This window comes from Manacus candei, unplaced genomic scaffold (genome assembly GCF_025592945.1).
Source record: "Manacus candei isolate 608988 ecotype Guabito, Panama unplaced genomic scaffold, ASM2559294v1 h1tg000008l, whole genome shotgun sequence".
NCBI lineage: Eukaryota > Metazoa > Chordata > Aves > Passeriformes > Pipridae > Manacus > Manacus candei.
The window spans coordinates 28,323,718-28,344,567 of NW_026138056.1; the positions used below are offsets into that span (position 1 = coordinate 28,323,718).

The 20,850-nt window shown below is 36.7% G+C and overlaps 1 long non-coding RNA gene across 1 annotated transcript; it reads left to right on the top strand.

Annotated features, from left to right (window-relative positions):
- The first annotated feature begins 668 nt into the window (after positions 1-668).
- Positions 669-16,109, top strand: LOC127465344 (uncharacterized). The gene is made up of 3 exons (XR_007902113.1): positions 669-1,119; positions 12,150-12,217; positions 14,967-16,109. It is a non-coding gene; the product is annotated as an uncharacterized LOC127465344 (long non-coding RNA).
- The last annotated feature ends 4,741 nt before the right edge of the window (positions 16,110-20,850 follow it).

The following is a 20,850-nucleotide window of genomic DNA, read 5'->3' on the forward strand; positions in this document are numbered from 1 at the left end:
ATTTCTTGAAAACACAGAAAATTCACAAGACGTTTTGAAAGTTACCTGACTCAAAGGCTCCTAAACACCACTTTTAGCTTCCTTCTAGCATCTCTTGCTAGAGATTCCATTTGGTTTGGTTTTGAATTTTATTATGTGCACACACTTTTAGAATCAAACTAAAACTATTTCAAGTGTTCAGCATTTAGAAGCTATTTCTCATCATGGAGATAGCCTGTTGTGCGAGATGCAAACTCATGTCATCTGAGGAAATGTCTTATTTCTGTGATTTAGTAGATCTTTTTTATTAGTAACCTTTCTATGCATATTACCTTTGCCATTCATAGCTTTTGCAAAATGATGAGCTACACAAAAAATAGATACTACTGTCTTTTTTTTTTTTTTCAATGCCCATTATACACCTTTATTGCAGTATTTTGGTATGTCCTGTGATGCTTTTCTTATATTTCCCTATCATGCCCAGCAGAAGAAGGTTGTGAAGGACCAGGAATAAGAATGGGGAAAATCTCAGAAGTGGAAAAAGATGTACAGTGATTGAAAGGACTTTATGATACAGACTTTACAGTTATTATGTATATACACATTTTATGCTTCCCCAGAATTTGTATTTCCCGGGCATGTTCAGGCTTGTCTGCTCCCCTGCCTCCCTGTGGATTGGCTGGAGAAGCTGCAAAGAGGGGACAGCCTCCATTCGCCCCTTCTCTCCCTGGTTCCTCCCACGTTCCTCCCTCTTTTGCCCATGTCCCTATCCTGGTTTGTCCCCCCGCTTGTCTGTCTCGTGCTCCGCCCTATGTTCTGGCCCTTTCCCCTCCCGAGCTCATAAAAGACAGCGTGCACGAGTGAATAAAGCATTCTACCTGCATCCCACCCTTGTGTTCTGGACCCGTGCTGTGCCATGGTCCCATCCTCCCCTTTCGGACCGTGGCAGAAAGTATTTAGGTGTAGCCATGTTTATAAAGGGAAAGACAATAAATAAAGAGAGGAGAAGGGTGAGAGTGAGATATAGTAGAGGAATCACCAAGATTAGAGAAGAAGGAGGAGGAGCTGTTCCAAGTGCCAGAGATGGCCCTGCAGTCTGTGGAGAAGACCACACCATGGCAGATATCTGCAGCCCATGGAGTAGGTGGATATTTCCTGAAGGAACTGAGGCCTCTTGAGAGCCCATGCTGGAGCAGGTTTATCCTTAAGAACTGAAACCCATGGGGAAAGCCCACACTGGAGGAGGGAAAAAGCATGAGGAGAAGGGAGGGATAGAGAGAACTGTTATGAATTAACCACAGTCTCCATTTCTCATCTTTCTGAGATGCTCAGGGGGTGAGAGTAGAGGAATCTAGAGTGAAGGAACCAAGTTGGCCTGAAAGAAGGGAGGAGCAAAGTTATGGCTTTAATGTCTTTCTGTTTCTCACTATTCATATCAGTTTTAATTGGAAATGACTTAATTTTCCCCAGATTTTGTTTGTTTGGTCCATGATGGAAATTGATAAGTGATCCTTTTGCCTTTACCTTGACCTTGTTCTATTTCCCCCCCTGTCCTGCTGAGGGATAGAAGTGAGTAAAAGGCTGAGTGGAAGTTTGTCTCTTAGGTTAACCCACCAAAACTATGCAAGTTACTTGCAAGTCTGTCCATTGCCAGCAATGAATAATGGGTCATTCCTTGTTTCTGATGGATCTCTAAGACCCCTGGAAATATCACGCAGTTAAATCAGGCAGCTGAGAAGCCAGCAGATAGTGACACTGACATTCAGTCCCAAAACAGAGGCTATTATTAGATGCTAGATAACTTCTGAGTACTTGAGTTTCTGTGCAAAATTATTGAGAGACGATGGAATAGAATAATGCAAAAGTAACTAATATGGCTCTACAGAAACATTTTTAGAAGATGAAGATAAGAAAACCATCCTTAGCATACTCCATAATATTCCTGACTAAATCAAGACACTGACTATCCCACAATTTTTATTAATTCATTGGCTGATCAACCCGATGTGGCAGAAGTTATTTTAGTCATTTCTCAGATAGAATGCATATTATTTCTTCCTGTTGTAGCTATATGAAAGACAAACATATAAAATAGAGGCAGAAGGGAAGTACAGTTATTTCAAGAAAAAATTTTGGACCTCAGCAGGAAGAAAGGGTTTGAAAAGATTTCAGGGAAAAGGGGTAGGGATTTATTATAAATAAGTAAATGTTGGCCAAGGTGATATTAACAGAATTCTTGGTATAAACCCACACATCCATTTAAACATGAAGGTACAGAAAGCCATAGACCTAATTTAATATTCAAATTTTATCCAAATGTATCAGTAGAGGAGTCTGAAAAATCCATTAGGGGTTCTAACACAACCATTCATTTTTCAAACAGCTGTTCAATCTTAAGTGGAGAAAAATTCTGGATAAGAAATGAAGCAATCAGGAGAGATCAAAGAGATAACTAAAAGTTACATGCAGAATGTGTGAACATACTGCTTCAAGCTAAGTAGGACCACATTGAAGAAGTGGATTGTTTCACAAGTCATCTTATTTTGTCTACACAAGGCAATCATGACTACATATTTCTAACTCCTACTAAACTTACAATTCTGTGATATAAGAGGACTACTAAGATACAGTTTAAAAAGGATATCTTTTTCTTAGTTTTGAGCAGAAAGATGAAAGTTTCTGTGTGAAGAAAATCACAAGCCATCCATCAGGACAAAAAAATTATTTGCCAGGATATTTATATCTGAAATGACAATTATCCAAAGATTGCTTTGTCAGTCCTGCAGACCTTTTAGTCCAGTTGTGGATTATGGAGGATCCTGGTCCTGTTCTCACTCAACTCCTTTCTTTGAAAACCTTTCACATGAACCTAAAGCTCTTTCCTGCATCTTTACTGTTTATGTAGGCAGATATGCTAGGCTGGACAGACAGACAGAAAGTTTTCCCTCTCCAGAACTGTCTCCAAAGTAGTTCCCCATTTATTCACTAAATTTTCTGCCTTCATTTGCTCAATTTCAAGTTATATGATTAGTCATCAGTCTCAGTAACATAACACTCATCTGCCAAAAAACCACAAAACAGAAAAAAAAAAGGAGAGAAATCATCTTTATTTCAGTCTTTTACTGACATGATATTTCTATTCCTGTCTTGGTTTTATGCATATATAAACTATTATTTAAATTCTTAATATTAGAGACCCCTTTGTCTAGTGTACACACTTGCTTTGGTCTAAGATCAGACTTATAGCACAGAGCTAGGAATGTGGAAGACACTAAAATATTTCTGCCTATTAAAAATACACACAATAATTCTAAGAAATAACAACATTTGAATAAAAATGTTTTGTTGATTTTACAGTTATTATCATAAACAAATCAGCCTTTGTACTCTAAGTCATACCATACCTGCAGCAAGTTCTTGTAGACCTCATAGTTGTCAGCCAAAATTTATGTTAAAATCACTTAAGAGCTTCTTTAACTTGCTTTTAAGAGTTCCCATCCTGAAACTTTTCCCCTTGGAAGGATTTTCAGTATCTTTGCCTACCAATCTCTTGCCTTTGATCCTGTAGATAACTATTGACAATTTGATTCCCAGGTGCACTGACATTTTTATTTTCTCAGTGTTGTTAGTAGGAGCTGAAGATAGTCTACACTTCTGAATAGTAAGTTAAGGGAACCTCAAAAATGCTGACATTATGTATGAAGTGCTCATATTATTTTGTAAATTATTTAGTCAAAACTTTAGCTGGTCAGTACTCAGACTACATCAGCCGGTTTGAACTATTCTTGTTTATCTCTAAGCTATGTTTTCAAGTTCTTCTTGATGGAGTCCTCTCACTGATCTACAGCTTCTACATCAGAAATTAATTTCCAGACTGATTCTCTGAAGACTATATATTTCATTGCCTTCCATAAGCTGGCATTGCCCTGCTTAGTTGTTTTCTCAGTTGTGTTTCACTCAATCTAATTAATAGTCAAGGCCGCTGTGGTGTTCTGGTACTACAATACACAAATGGTACTTACTTTCCTCTGGTAGCCCAGAAAAATAAGAATATTACTGTAAGACTTACTATCACTTTCTAAGAACAGGGGAAAAAAATGATTTTGCATGCTTTCAGGTTAGTTTCACCATAAAAGGTAAAAAATATCTCAAAACTATATTTCCATTACATTGTTCAAAAAATGTCCGTAGCATTCAGAGGATAACTTTGTAATCTTTGACTTTAGTATTTATTGTCATGATATACTGTATGATTATATTATTGGCATCATTTTATTGGATTTTAAGATACCATTATGCTGCTTTGTTGGCTGTTTCCTTGCCTCAAGTAGCATGAGCCACATTGCTTGCATTGGATTTTTACAGTTTAATTAGTATGCTGCTGTGCTGTTTTTAGTGGCATGCTGCTATGGTACCTTTAATTGAAATCCTTCTCTTATGACTATAATAATTATATCACCCTGATGCCTTTAATCTGGCACCATTATATAGCATGTGGCTGTGCCGCATTAACTTCTTGATATTAATCATTTGGATTAGCACCGAGGGATAACCCAGAAGTAAGAAACACACTGGCTCCCTGGTTGGAGTATTTTCTGTAAGACCATGAATGCATGCCTGTGGCATACTCAAAGATATCAGGATATGCACCTTTTTGTTACAAGTCTGTTTTTAAAAATCTTGGAATAATGTACCTGCTTGGTCTTTTCCCAACCGTTCTGTATCCCATGAAAAATATTTTTTATTAATTCTAAGAAAATTCAGGTTTTCTCCTCATTTATGTTTCTATTTCAAGAGCTAGTAAATGCATAGAAATTGCTCTTTATCAGTACTTTTGGGTATATCACAAAATACCAAATACTTTGTATAAAAGTTGACAGATCCTTGTCATGTTTTTCTCCTATTTATTTTAATGTACTATTCCAGCATTACAGAGTGTATTCCAAAAACAAACAAACAAAACCAACAGAACAAAACAAAACAAAACAATCATGCTTTTCATGGACCCAGCAGCTGGAGACAGGAATTAATGCCATTTAATACAGTAAAAATATATGCACTATTTCAGAATAATGGATTGTTCAGTTGAGGAGGGCCATCCTACTTCTAAATACAGATGATTCTTTTTATAACTCTATCTTCCTTGATTTATTTAGTGCTAAGGGTTGCAAAAGGTAGTGTCTGTGGGAGGTCTTGTAATGAATGAACTCGTCAGTTAAAGTACATCCTGAGAAAGCTGAAGGTGATGTTGTTAAGCTGGAGGATGCAACAGGAAGAAACTGCAGTGCTGATATATTTTCATTTCATAGAATTATAGAATGGTTAGAGTTGGAAGGGACCTTAAAGATCACCTTGTTCCAACCGCTCTGCCATGATCAGGGAATCCTCCACTAGACCAGACTACTCAAAGCTCTTTCCAGCCTGAGCTTGAACAACTCCAGGGATGGGGAGTTCAAAACCTCTCTAGGCAACCTGCCCAGCACTTCACCAACCTCAAAGTAAAACATTTCTTCCTCATAGCTAACCTAAACCAAACCTTCTTTAGCTTAGGGCCATTTTTCTTTGTCCTATCACTCTCTGCCCTTGCCTCTCCAGCTTTCTTGTGAGCCCCCTTTAGGTACTGGAAGGCTGCTATTTGGTCTCCTTGGAGCCTTTTCTTCTCTAGGCTGAACAGTCCCAACTCTCTCAACCAACCTTCATAGGAGAGGTGCACCAGCTCATTGATCATCTTTGTGGCCATGCTCTGGACTCATTCTAACAGGTCCATGTCCTTCTTATTTTGGGACCCCAGACCTGAATGCAGTACTGCAGATGGGCCCTCACACTGGCAGAGTAGAGGGAAAGAATCACCTTCCTTGAATTGCTGGTCACACTTCTTTTCACAAAATCACACAGAATCATTGAGTTGGAAGGGACCTACAAGGATCATTGAATCCAACTCCTAGACCTGGACAGAACCATCCCCAAGAGTCACACCATGTACCTGAGAGTATCATCCAAATGCTTCTTGAACTCTGTCAGGCTTGGTGCTGTGACCACTTCCCTGGGTATCCAACCACCCTCTGGGTGAAGAACCTTTCTCTACTATCTAACCTAAACCTCGTCTGACACAACTTCAGGCCATTCCCTTGGGTCCTGTCAATGTTCACCTCAGAGAAGAGATCAGTGCCTGCCCCTCCTCTTCCCCTCATGAGGAAGTTGTAGACAGCAGTGATGTCTCTCCTCAGTCTCCCCCAGGCTGAACAGACCAAGTGATCTCAGCTGTTCCTCATGCAGTTTACTCTTAAGGCCCTTCACCATCTCCCCTGCCCTCCTTTGGACACTCTCTAATTGCTTAATGTCTTTATTGTGGTGCCAGAACTGCACACAATATTCAAGGTGAGGCCACCCCAGTGTAGAGCAGAGTGGGACAATTCCCTCCCTCGACCGGCTGGTGATGCTGTGCCTGATGCCCCCCAGGACATGGTTGGCCCTTCTGGCTGCCAGGGCACTGCTGACTCATATTCAACTTGCCATCGATGAGGACCCCCAGGTCCCTTTCCATGGCACTGCTTTCCAACATCTTGTTCCCCAGTCTGTACAGACATTCAGGGTTGCCCCATCCCAGTTGCAGAATCTGTCACTTTACCGTGTTGAACTTCATATGGTTGGTGATTGCCCAGTCCTTTAATTTGTCAAGGTCTCTCTACAGGGCCAGGATGTAGTTGTGCAGTTTTGATGCAGCGCAGTATATGGGTGGCTTTCTGGGTTGCCAGAGTGCATTGCTGAGTCATGTAGAGCTTCTCGTCTATGAACACTCCCAAGTCTCTCTCCCCAGGTCTAGTCTTGATCCATTCTCCTGCCAGTCTGTACTTTTGCTTGGGATTGCCCCAACCCAGGTGCAGGACGTTGCACTTGGCCTTGCTGAACTTCATGAGGTTTACACAGACCCATTTTTCAAGCCTGTCAAGGTCTCTCTGGATGGCATCCCTTCCCTCCAATGTATTGACTGCACCACACAGTGTGGAGTCACCAGCGTACTTGCTGAGGGTGCACTCCATCCCACTGGACATGCAACTGACAAACACATTAAGAAATACCAGTCCCAATACTGAGCCCTGAGGAACACCAAATGTCACTCTTCTCCACTTGAACGCTCTCACTTGGACACTGAGTTGTTGACTGCAACCCTTTGAGTGTGACCATTCGGCCAATTCCTTATCCACTGGGTGGTCCATCTGTCAAATCCATGTCTTTCCAGTTTAAAGCCAAGGATGCTGTGCATTTCACTAAGGGATGCCTGCTCATTTTTTGCTACAAGTTGCGAAATTGCAATGTCTCAAATCTCCAGCTTAAATTGAATGGTTATGCTGTTACAGTTCAGGAATTCTTCCTCCTGACAAACACACTGTAATTCTGTGTTTCAGATATGAAGTTCCACATCATAGCATACATGTGTTATTTACAGGATGGATTGCTTCAACATGCTTATATTCATAATGGATGTCTAAATTGGGATATAACACGTGTATGCATTCTTATGAGTTGCACTAGTTTTCTATTGGTTTCTATTGATTCCTATAAAGATTTTGGTGTAGTCAAAGTGCCTGAACTAATGCTCTAAACAAGAAATAATAATAAAGTAATATGGAAGGGATCAAGTTGCTTTGGATGGAAGAAACTTTTCTGCAGTCAAGTTTCTTTTAAAGCAAAAGTAATAATTGCATGACCATAAATTTTTGATCAGCTAGGTGTTAAAAGTGCTTGAAATTCACATATTGGGATCTATAATGACTATGCTAGTTATTAAAGCTGGTGTCCTGTTTTTTTTGCGACAGAGTTAATTTTCTTCTTAGTAGCTCATACAATGTTGTGTTGTGGATTCAGTATGAAATTGTGTTGATAACAGACTGATGTTTTAGTGGATGATGAGCAGTGCTTACTCTAAATCAAAGACTTTTCATTTTCCCGTGCTCTGACAAAAAGCTATGATGGAACACAGCCAGGACAGCTGACCTGAACTGGCCAAAGGAACATTCCATACCACAGAACATCATGCTCAGTATATAAACTGTGGGGACTTGGCTGTGAGTCACCAATTGCTGCTTGGGGACAGACTGGGAGTGGATCAGTGGGTAGTGAGCAATTGTACTGTGCATCACTTGTTTTATTCCTCTCTCTTCCCTCTCCTCCCTTCCCTTTTTTTTACTACTACTACTACTACTACTACTACTACTACTACTACTACTACTGCTACTACTACTACTACTACCTTTATTGTTATCTTTATCTCACTTCATAAACTGCTCTTATCTTAACCCATAGGTTTTACTTTTTACAATTCTCCTTCCCATCTCACCAGGGATGAGGGGGCTGGGAGGAGTGAGTGAACAGCTGTGTGATACTTAGTTGTCAGCTGGGGTTAAGCCATGACAACTGAGTGGCAGATTCATGGTTGTTTAGGAGGTAACATATCAGGAGAAAAATAATGTACTTTTGGTTCCTTGCATTGGATTTTATTAGGTTACTCAATAGAAACTCACCTACACACCTGCAAAGGGGCACAGAGAGATTACTGCAGGTTGGGGAAACCCAAACAATAATCTGCTGGGATATCAGACCGTCAAAAGCCTGTCTCCACAAGCCCTGAGGAGCACATGGGTGTATGGCCAGGCAGAGTAACCTCAGTAGCCAGGTCAAAGAGTCAAAGACCCTGCCTGACCCCTCCAAGAGATGTCCCAGGGAACCCTCAGCACTGTCAGCCCTGGAAACACCCAGCACCAGCAGTCAAACAAAAGGCTCTCTGGGCCACCTTACAGATCAAGGGGGTTACTATGGGATGCATGATGGGAAGAATATATGGGATTTGGGGAGGCCTTGTTATTGGTTGCTTAAGGAAATAAACAAGACCAGAGAAAGAGAGAGATCTGAGGGAGAAAAAACAGGAAAATATAGGAATAATTGGATAATTAGGGCCAGTCCTGTGTGAATAATTTCCTGGTCATTTGCCTATCTGCAGCCTGTTCCTCATCACTGAAGTCTGTCCCGTCTTCTCAGTGAACTCCATTTCTCTTTTCCTGGGTGAATGGCTGACTGTTCTCTGTGTACGTGTGAGTGTATGGGGTGTGAGTGCCAGCAACTGGAGACATGGATCATAGGGGTCCATATGTTTAAGGTTCCAGCGACTCAAGCAGGTGAGGTTCCATTTAGCAGTGTGTGATTGCTAATGAAACCAAAACTGAGGAGTAGGATAAGTGCCCTGGGAGCCACATCTGTCTCTGAAGGTAAGGCACTTGGAGGAGTTAGCTCAATATATAAAGGTATGTTTTGAAATTGCTATTAGTAGGAGGGCTGACATGAGAGAAAAGTATGTTTTAGAATATGGCTTCATCATGCCAACTAAATACAATCAATGTAAAGAATTTTTGCATTTTTATAGAAACTCAGTGATTCAGCTTAACACATTCCCCCAGAAGTACTGTTCATTTCTCACATATTTCTGAACAAGCTTTCAGTTAAGATTTTTTGACTTCTTAGTGTTATTGTTAAAAGAAGTTAAGAAGTGGCAAAAACTGAATTGAGGTAAATGTGACTCTGAGCCTTACATATCAAATCAATGTAAGTGAGAGTGTGTCCAGTTTATGCTTAGCTATCCCTGCTTATTTACATCCTCCCTTTTCAGCACTTTTCTCTAAATTCAGCAGCAACAATATAGTTGATTTTATTTGTTTAAGAGTTAATGATGTAGCTTAGATGTAGGTCTGTGTTTTTACAAGTTTTCTAATTATTTTTTTTCTAATTATTTTTTAATTTCTTTCATGTTCTTTGGCTAGGGATTTGGTATGAAGACAGTCTGGTTGTTTTAATGATAAGGTAGATCTGGTCTCTGTTTCTAGTAGTACAAACATTTTATCCTTACAATAGAATCTACTTACAGGGACCTCAGATATAGTGAAAAATCTATTACCGTACATTTGAGTTTAAGAAAAGCTACAATGACTTCATTTATTTTAAAGAAGAAAGAGAGAAGGCCCATTTCTACCACCTCGGAATAATACACATTGATGTATTCTTTATTCCGCATGGAGGTGCTTACCTTGTCCTTTAGTTTTAATGATATCAGGTGAGGCTGAGGAGATCTTCAACAGCTGAAAGCTCACTGTCAGCATTTGCTAAAATGTGTAATAGATTTTGAGCCAAACTTCATAAAAGGATCAAAAGTATATTAATATATTTTACAAGAAGTAACTACACATACATGCACAATAAATTACTTCTATTTTGATGGAAAATATATATTTGCATTCATATATTTGTATGGGTATACTTCTGATTATATGAAAAATTAAATTCATTTAAACACAATTTTGCAATGTGGGTTTACTTATAAACATTTTATATTTCACTGTGCATATGTGTGTACATCTGTACACATACGTATACATAGCATGCTCTGTATTTGATCTACAGATGATGGTAAGAAAACATTTCATACAATTGCCTAAGTGCTAAAAAGAGGAAATGATTTACAATTGCACTCCAAGCTGCTGCCAGAAAAACCTTTCTACATCAAATATTTCAATCTCCTGCATGCAGGTGTCTGCATACACATCTCAAATACACCATATCACCACCACAACACCACTGCTTTTAGAAATTATGATTCCTTTTTCAGAACGTATTTCTGACTGAAATACTCATTTTTTATGTATTGCTATCAGATGCGTTCCAGAAAACTGGGGAGTAACTACAAAAGCCTACTGTCTAAATGCTACTTGTGCAGATTTCTTTAAATATAAAATATTGACCAGCTAGGAAAAAAATTATAGATATGACTAGGGATAAATTTTGTTGTCTGCTGGTTTTTTTAAAGATAAACATATATGGTTAAAAAATTGAGCATACTAATAGTTTGTATCTTTGCTTGCAACTTCTGAAATTTGGAATCAGCTGCAGAAAATAAGTCATCAGTAGTTCTGTTTGTCTCAATTAAAATGAATCTAAATTTACAACAGGTCAATTTCTACTCTGAGGTCCAATTTAGTTGGAAAACACTGTTCAGTCTCTTTTGGAACAATTGCACTAGAAATCCAATTGTTCTTCCAACTGCCTGTAGTAAAATTCCATGCTACCTAAGCTAAATAAATGCAGCTGAGAGCTGTTAGATGTGTTTACCCAGAGCTTTTCAAAGATCAAAGGAGGGGAAAAAAGCACATCTGTATATTGAATTAAACTTTTTACTTTACTTGAAAATAAATTTTTTTAAAAAGCATTATTCCTTCCTCATGAAGTTTTCCCCAGAGAGCCCCACTTTTGAACTGTGCATGTACAATTTAAGGCACTTAGCCTTAGGAGGGGCCACCTCCTGCTACAGATGAAGAGCTCGACACTAGGACTTATGTTAAATGGAGGCATGTACCTCCTCTTCCTTCAGGTCCTGCTTTTTGTCCTGTCAAGGGGTGTTGGAATCTTTGGTCTCCATTCAGATGCACTTTTCTTAAAATGTTACCACCTGTAGTCTACTGTTACATTATTTCTTTGAAAATTCTGAAAACATGAGGGTAGTTTTGTTCAATTTAGCTTTACTGGGGGTATGTGGTTTTACAGAGAAGAAAGAAAGGGCTGGTTTTTCCCCCTTGAGATGCTATTATGGCCATGGGCATCTTGATGTCTGATTTTAAAAGGTGAACTTCACAAGAGCACAAAATGGCCCTGCTAGAATAACATGTTTTATGCTTAGTATGCCATGAGGAAAATGGGGACCTCAAGGCGGTATTCTGCTTGTGCATATATTTCCCTCCGAGCTCTACAGGAGAGGGTAAGGTGTCACAAGTCCTGGTCCGGGAACAACTTTTCTCTCCTCAGTGTTTAGGGCAGAGACAGAGAGGGTTCAGGTTCCTTAACTACACAGTCTTTTATAGTCAAAGCACTTGAATATAGACATGAAATTGCAATGCCTCTTGTATGTAGGACAAATTATAATAAAGTATTTGATTCTTGAGCAATAGACGTATGCTTGGCATTTGTTGACACCTTTTCGAAAGCTAGGACTACAAGGAATGTAGGCTATCTGTGAGCTTGTGATGTATTGATTTGAAAAATTAGGTCCAACATGAAATCATGTAACTTTTTTGTTGTATAAAAAGAATAATATGCTACCTAAACCGATTCTTGTTATTTGTCTTGGTTAGCAAATGAAAGACTGGGGGGAAGATCAGAGTGCAAAATCAACTCCTCATTGGTCTTGCTGCAAAAAATGGTAAGTGCTACTTAATTTTTTTAGACAAAAAATTTATTTTTTAAATATGTCATTTCTGTATTAGTTTAGTACTATAACATTTGTTTTTCTGTAAAAATAGCATTTATTTCTTAGGTACAGTTAATTCTTGATTGCGGGGGGAATCTTTACTCACTTCTAGTCTGTTTATGTGTATCAGTGAAAATCGTCATACAAGAAGTAGTACCAAAAATGTAAGCAAAAATGAATTTCAGAATTCAGGAAATTTTACAGATCTTAATCTGATGCTGCTCTTTTTCTTAAAGTAATCAGGTTTTAACAACATCTTTTGTATACACATTCTGTAGAACCATGTTTATGGCTTTCTAATATAGTCCCTCTAATACCTAAATTGCAATAAAAATTCCATAGATAGCCTTTTTTTCATATGAATATGTAATTCATTATACTAATTTTGGCAAAGTAAATTGTCTTTTAGGATAAACCCAAGAAGATCTTGCTGAATTACATTTAACTGGACTAATTTGTGGAATGACAAGCCATCTAGTACATATAGTGTGTGGAGTACACTTTTTTAAACTTATTTCAGAGTTTATTCCTCCTTGCAACCTCTCTGTCTCGAGTCACGGTGGTCTACGCAGAACACTGTGGGACAGATTGACCCTTATTCATCCTTAGTCTTTGTTGGCATTCAGCAGCCAATTCAGTAGCCTTGGCAATATTGCTGTCCTCTTCATTCTAAGATGCTATGTTTCTGGCAGAACATCTAGTTTAAGAATCAGAAGGGATTTTCTCCTCTGTTGCAATAATGGTGATGTTTAGAATTAGGGAGTATTTTACCTTTCCAGAAGAACTCCACTGTTTAAAAAGGTTATACCAAACAATATTAACTTAATGTGAGGAAATTCTTTGGAAATGTTTGGTTCAAGATAGAAAAATAATAGAAAGAATTGTTTCTGATCATAAATATGAATCATAACATAGAAAGATCTGAGATTTTCTGCCCGTGCTCTAAAGGGGCAAGGCAATAAATTTAAAGCCATTAGGTAAAACAATTCCTGCAAGTTTAGACATAACACTGAATTAGCTATGTGATTTTTAAGTTATAGCAGATTTTCAGTGAAAGAGCTAGAAATATCAGGAGAGGAGTTAAGGCATGTTTGTACTTGTCCATTCCCTTTAAGACCCTGAGTAAGGTGGAGAACCTACTACTTGTTTGGTGGATTAAAGTATTCCTCGTATCTTGTACCTTAAGGAATTCCTGTTAGAATCTTGCAAAAAAATGTTCTTCTGGTTTAGCACTACAGAGTCTCAGTATTATGGTATAGTATATATAAAAAAGAATATACTTTTTGCTTGTAAAGCCTGTGGAGGAAGTACAAAAATTGAAGCAGTGAATAATAAAATGTTAGAGTACTGTGGACCACTTTGTGTGCTTAGGAAAAAAAAATAACCCTCAGAAGTCCTGTCGTGATCCCTCATAAACTGTGGCTTAAGAGCAGTAGAAAATGGGTTGAAGAAAACCAGCCTCAGGTGGTTCCCTACCTTTGGTCTTTACATTCTCCATTGTACTTGATAAAATAGATGAGCTCTAAGAAGAGAAGCAATCATCCCCTACTTCCAATAAAATTAAAAAAATCTGGCAAGTTATGCTTTGAAACCTGTCCCTTTCCATGTATACCTTTCACTTGAGTTTTACTTGAACTTGTAAAGTTCTAAATCCTATTTGCTTTCAGCAATTACCTTTTTCTTTGAATCTTCCTTCCATTTACCTTGACATTATATTACATTAATTTATCAAATAATTCTCTCTATGTCTCTGTCTCTCTCTCATTACTACTACTATTACTCTGGTTGTTTTTTGTTTCTTTTATAATTATAAATTATAAAATTTATAATTTATAATTTATAAAATTTATAATTATAAATTATAAAATTTCCATTTGATCATTTCAGGCATGGTGCAGCCTTTTAGTATTTGATTAAAAGGACCCTGTGCCTTTGAATCTAATGTATTTTAAAATTCAGTTAAACTATTGGAAAACAGTCAGACAGGAGATTTACCCTTGAGTTATTCTGTAAGCTTTTGTGAGTTTCCTATTATTTCTTTTATACTTTCATGTCATTTTTGGGGGGAGGGTAGAGTTAGTCTCTTATTCCCCTGGCAAACATTCATAAAACAAAAGAAACACCACCCCATTTCTTGTGTAAGAGAAATTATGAAACACCATATGTCAAATGCTGTTAGTAGCACGAAGTGAAAAGATAAAAAAAATAAAAATACCCACAATATCACCATTCTGTAATCTTCTTTAGGTACAATAGCTCTATGTGTTATTTTTAATAATGACAGGTATAGGTTTTTTTCCGATAAAATGTGACTTATAAACTGAGTCTGTCTGTCTTTAAGAGAGAAAAAAGCAAAAGAAATTACTTCCTGAAAATAATTTTCCTACTTATGTGTTATACTTTTGATACATCTGAAGAGAAGTTTGATCCAGAAGTAATTGACGTAAATATAGAACCATATCATATTGTATATAGGTAACATATTACTTTTTTAATGATTAAAAGATGAGTAAAAAAAATCACATTTTCTACTCTAATTCCTCACATTATAAACTTAATTCTTTCATAAAATGTATGTTAATTTCCATATTTCTCACACTCTGTCTTGCACAAAAATATTTGACCTACAAAGTTATTATAGTGAAAGATGACAAGAATGTGTAAGAAAACCCTCCTTTTGAGACAGTTTTTTTTATTTTAGGAGCTAGTGACTCACAGGATTTTGATCACTCAGTAAAAGGAGGATTTCTTCAATACCTGACTCCACAAGGTCGAACATTGCCCTCACTCATTATTCCCTTGTCTGTATAACCAGGAGCCATGTCCACCACAGTCATCATGTTAAACTGTACTGGTAGCTCAAGTTCAGCCAGTTACTTTACATTATTTCTATCTTGTAGTGTGTCAATAATTTCCAAAGTATAGGAATCCAGTCTTATGAGTCTACGTTTTTTGTTGATGCCAGATGCACGACTGTACATGTGTCTGCCATAAAATGTAGGCTGTTTGAATGAGATCAGTTCCACAAGTAATCTACGTCACTTCCTAAAACTAACTTGTTATCACTTGCTAAAACTAAAACTAACTTGTCCTCATCATAACTTACTACTTCACTAATTCTTTTATGACCTGAAAGCTTTGACAGCAAAAATGTAATGTTTTGCCAGTTTATCAACAAAAATACCAAATATCTGTCGGTAAAAAGATACTCTCTCTCAGAACATGGTTTCCTGAGAAATTTGTGGTGAATACTTACCAAGAAGTATTATTTTATCAATTTCAGTCACAAAACTTAGTTTAGAATGAAGACCTGAGCTGTTTGAACTGCAGTTATTATTTTCAAATATACCAAAGTCATACAGCAGTTAAGTGTTATCTACCTGAAAACAAACAAGTGAGCTTTCAATAGCTAGATAAAAAATAGAAATTCCTGCATGATACAGTTTTCAACCATTCTTCTTGTCACTTTTTCCTCTTTCAATAAGCCCTAAGTCTCAACTCTCTGTAAGTTAGGATTAGTCTCCTGTATATTCCATGTCTAAAAAGAGGACACAGGTTCCTAAGACACAAAGGTGACAATGAGTATTTACCTAAAAAAATGAAATTTGGCACAGGGAACAGCCTTAGTCTCACATGCGCCTCAGTGTTGGAATGAAATTGGTGTTGATGTGTGAACCAGGGTAAGGGTTTACATGAATTCACAGTGAATTTTGTAATTGATGTCATAACTGTCTGCTTTATATTCTTTGTGGTTCTGTGCATGTGTCTGTAGCTCACAGGGAATTCCAAAATGAATGACACTCCACAGGGAATAAAACAGAGCCTGAAGGTGTCCTGCCTTTTTTTTTTTGTAAAATATGTGAAGATGCATATGAAAGAAAGTAATACTTGAAAGCCACATGTATATGGAATGAGGCAAACCTTTCTGCCTCACTATTTGTAAATATATATAAGGATATTAAAAAATATAATATATGTATAAAAAATGCATTGAACAAAAATGTCACTGTTGTCTGCCAAGCAATAAAATATTTTGAATTTTCTATGTTTGCTATGTATTCTTTACAAATCTTTCAATGTCGACACTGCATCCTACCCCTAGTGTTAAGTGAAATGTGCAACAAAAAGAGAAGCACTTGGAATCAGGAAATGACAAAGTTAGGGTTATGCATGGAGCACGAACTTGACTTCCCTGTGTGTACATGTTTTGATAAGGTCCTTTATTGTTTAATCATGTAAGTTTTTGACTTTTGTTCCCCATTTAATTTCAGGTCAAAATCCAAACCATACAAATTCAGAGCAGTGTGAGTTAGGTCTTCACTGGGCAAACAGTAAGGCAAGTTTCAAGTTTTGAGCAACCTGAGTGAGCTAGGATCCTCTGGAAAAGTGAGAGTTGTCTTGTGACAGAGGCCATGGGTTAAAACTGAGCTCTGGGCTTCTGCTTTGCTTGAAATGTTACTACAGCTCTCAGTGCCTCTCCGTTCTGACATTGTAAATATTCATTCAAGTATTTCCTGATCCATCAGTAGTGTTCTGAAAATAAATTCATTACTCCTTATGAAGCACTCTGATATTACAGTGATGACATACATAGAAGCCCATGAAGAAAAATAAAAGCCTATTTGCTTCAGGGCTTAGAGGATACGTCGTAAATACAATGTGGAACCAAATGTTGAACATAAGGATAAAAAGAAATATCCAGGTGTTGCTTAGCACTTTGTCCCCCATATTAACCAAAGGCCCAGGGGAGGGAAAGCGGGGGGGGTGGGGGTGGAGGAACTTGTTTCTTTCCTACAAGATTTTGGCAGTAAACTAGTATGTGACATGTACAAAGCACAGGACAGAGGTAACATTGGAGATTTTATTAACAGCTCTTCAGTTATAGTTGCTATGAAGCTTATTGAAAACTGAATTGAAATTCTTTACCCATATTCCCTTTGTATGGACCTCTTTAGAATACAAGGGATTTTGTGGTGCATAGAAGATGTCAATTTATAATGTCTTATGCCAGCAATAATTTATCTGTTCCCATATATATATATATATCTCATATAACTATAAATGTGTTTGAAGATAACTTTGCATTTACTATGTACATTCTTCATTAGAGAGTAAATATTTCCAAACACTGCAAATCCTCACAAAGACCTTAAGGCTTTGTGATACTTTAAGCTATTTTCTCCCTTTTAGATAGTAGCTGAAATAAAGAAAATGGCTTACAGATTTAGCTGTGTATATAGTTTGAAAGTAACAACTGAAAAATGATGTTCATAATCTGAATTGCAATGAAACCAATTATCTGTACCATGGTGTTTCACTTGGGAATGCTCCGAAAGGTTTAGTATTTCTTAAAAGAAATTAAAAACAGCTGTAAAAATACCATAAAACAAAAATAGCAGCTGCAAAAGAGATTAACATTCCTAAATTTCATTTGAACCTGAGATGTTATTTTTCCTACAGCAACATACATACATACTGATTTTTAAAATCTATTCTTTATGAAACTATATCCTTTTAAGAAAAAGATGGATTTTTTTTTTTCATTTCACCACTTCTTGATATTACCTACGAATTTCCTGAACATTCTTCCCCTCTGCCCAGGAATTTTGTATTACATTTTCTTCTGTAATTATTATCAAAGAAAAGCTACAGTTGTTGAATCTTGAAAAATTATTTAAATATAACCGATTAAGAATTAAAGGTCTGCCTAATAAACAATTTATAGCAATCCTTGCACTTTTGTTACTTACAGCTGTCAAACAGCTTTCAAACTGAGCTCAAATCACCCTGAGCCTGTTTTAAAATTTTATATAGCGTCTGTTTTCCAATTAAGCAGCCAGTCATAGATGAAACCTTTCCTAATCTTTTTCATATATATAATAAAACCAAATGTAATTTATAAAACAGGACTGGAGGTGCTGACAGTATAAAGCAGTTTATTTTGCAGTCTTGGTCAAAACATATGGCAGCAACTTTTCTAGACTTCTGCCAGATGGCAGGCCTTAATCGATTTTGTCTGTTGTGCTGTATGTTAATTCTCTGTGAAAAGTGTTTCTTCAAACTCAATTAAAAAAATAATGACTTTCATTTTCTTGCTGAGCAACTAATGCTAAAACTGTCATTTGGGTAGGTCTGTTTAAGTTTGAAAAGTTTTTGAAAGCCCCAAGATATTTACACAACAGGTAAAATTGATTCTAATGGCCTTGAAAGCTGTGATTGTTATTCATCAGCGTGCATATCATTTCATGTGAATCTGAATAAATTTCCCTTTATGATAATACTCCTTATCTTGCGTTTTTGTTTTTCTTGTGGCTTTTTTAACTAATGGTAGTGTTTCACTTTGCAAATTCACATAATTTTGAGCATCAAAACACCCCAGAGTAAAAAATCTCAAATCATCAACACTAAAATCATTACTCCAAACTCTAAACACATTAAACTGGAAAAAGAGTATAGCATTTGCCTCTACATCTCAATAAAGATACTTTATGATACAATAGCTGTTATAAAGTTTAGCTATTGGTCTACCCAACACATTTCTGTGTATTTCCTATATCTCCCATATTAAAATGCTATATTTTATGTAACGATACAACATTTAATAAAAGTTGCACAAAGGTCAGTCTCCAAAGTTATTTTAACAGGCAATTTTTGTTTTGATAAGTATGAAATTTCCTCTCTACCCAATAAATAATGAGGCATGAATTTCTGATAAATATGCTTCCTGATGGACAAACACAGTGGGCACAAAAATCTTTAAATTCTGTTAGAATTCTAACAGTTGTAGTTTCTATGTCTTTTGATGAATATGTTAATAGCATGGATGCCTTAATAAATGCACTTTTTTAAAGTCTGTGAGTTAATGGGAAATATAATAAATGTTTATACATTTTGGTTTCCTTTTACTGCCATTCTTCCTTTCTTATACCTATTATTTGTGACACAGCCTTAGATTTTGAACTAAAATGTGTGCATAACAGAAATCAAATGAAAGGAATAGTCCCCAGAGAAATATGCAATCCTTTTGTAGAACCTAGCTTTAATGTAGACCAGTACTTAACATATTCACAACTTATAACGTATGAAATGGGTGTATGTTGAAACAAAATATCAACCAGATCTATTCTCCTTACCATGTTTATTTTATGACTACTTTCTTTTGAAATAGAGCAGGGTTATGGTAATATGTATGTAGACTAAATAGATTGTGTTTTCTCCAGTAATAATCCCACAGAAGTAAAAGGCAGAAACACTGTTTTTCCAATATAATCCAGCCAGGGCAAATGACAGCCTTACCTGATGGCTGATATCTTTTGTAGTACAGCTGTGACATATTTTATGCATCATGAAGAATGATCAAACGTTTCTCTGGAGCCTTTCTGTCATGGAATGTGGCCCCATGCCCCATGTATACCTTTACTTTAGGCTATAATATACCTAAACTCTAAATTAGACATTTGTTACCAACTGGTAGTTCTTTTGTAATCAGGATGTATTAGGAACATGTAAAAACTTTTTTTTTTGTATTATAGTTAATATTTATTGTTTTTAGTAGACAGTAATGATTGTTTGGAATATATTTAAGATAAATAGTACACATACTTGATAATAAAAATACCACTGTATGTAATTAAATATTTTTAAATAGACCATATGCTTATATTTTGGAAAATAAAATAGAGTACAGCTTACTAAAAGTTGGATGTCTGGGGATTTTGGAATGCAGTGCTTTACAATAATTTAAAGATTTGTACTTATAAAATTATGTTGACATATTTGATTCAAAACATCTTAGCAATTTAACTATCTAGAGTTCTTCACTACGTTAAGTATTTTTAAGCAAGATTCATAAAAGATTTAATATCTATTGCAATATATTGTCAAGAGTGAGGACAGTACTCTTTCCTGGTCACCCAGTTGATTCCCCACACAGACTTCTAGTGTCATTTGAGAGATCTAAGGTATTCAGTAGGATGGATTACAAAAGTGACAGTAGCCTTGTTTCTGTGGAGGGGAAGTGGGAAGCTGAGAGTACAAAACAAGACATCTTAACAATTATTTAACAACTAATTCAAAACCTGGATGGAAGGCAAACCATAGCACTACATGGCTTTTTTTGACAAGGGAAATAAGTCTGTTCAGATTAACTGTGTTTTAAAGTAAACTTCTCATACAATTTGGGTCTAGTCATAATTGGAAGGAAGCAAACAACAATATTTATGGTCACTGAGCATCAGTTATGAGTGGAATATGTCACTATTACAGTGATAGGGTAATTTGATGCAGGTAGAGCTCAGGAGGAGTATGCTCATTCTTTCAGCAAACAAAGCTTGTGGGTCTGCTTTTCTGTGTTGAGATATTTGGTTCCAAGACTCAAATGCTTTTGACTTTACATCTCACTGACATGCTCTGAGCACTACTAGAGATCTGCTGGGAAGACCTCTTTTGTTGAAAGAATAGAAATCAACAGGAATTAACATGGCCCAGGAGTAGTCCATTATTAACCTAGATATTACTTTGGAAAGCACTATAATAAACAATAAAATAACAACACTAAATAGCAACTATGATCAAGCTGTGGTCTC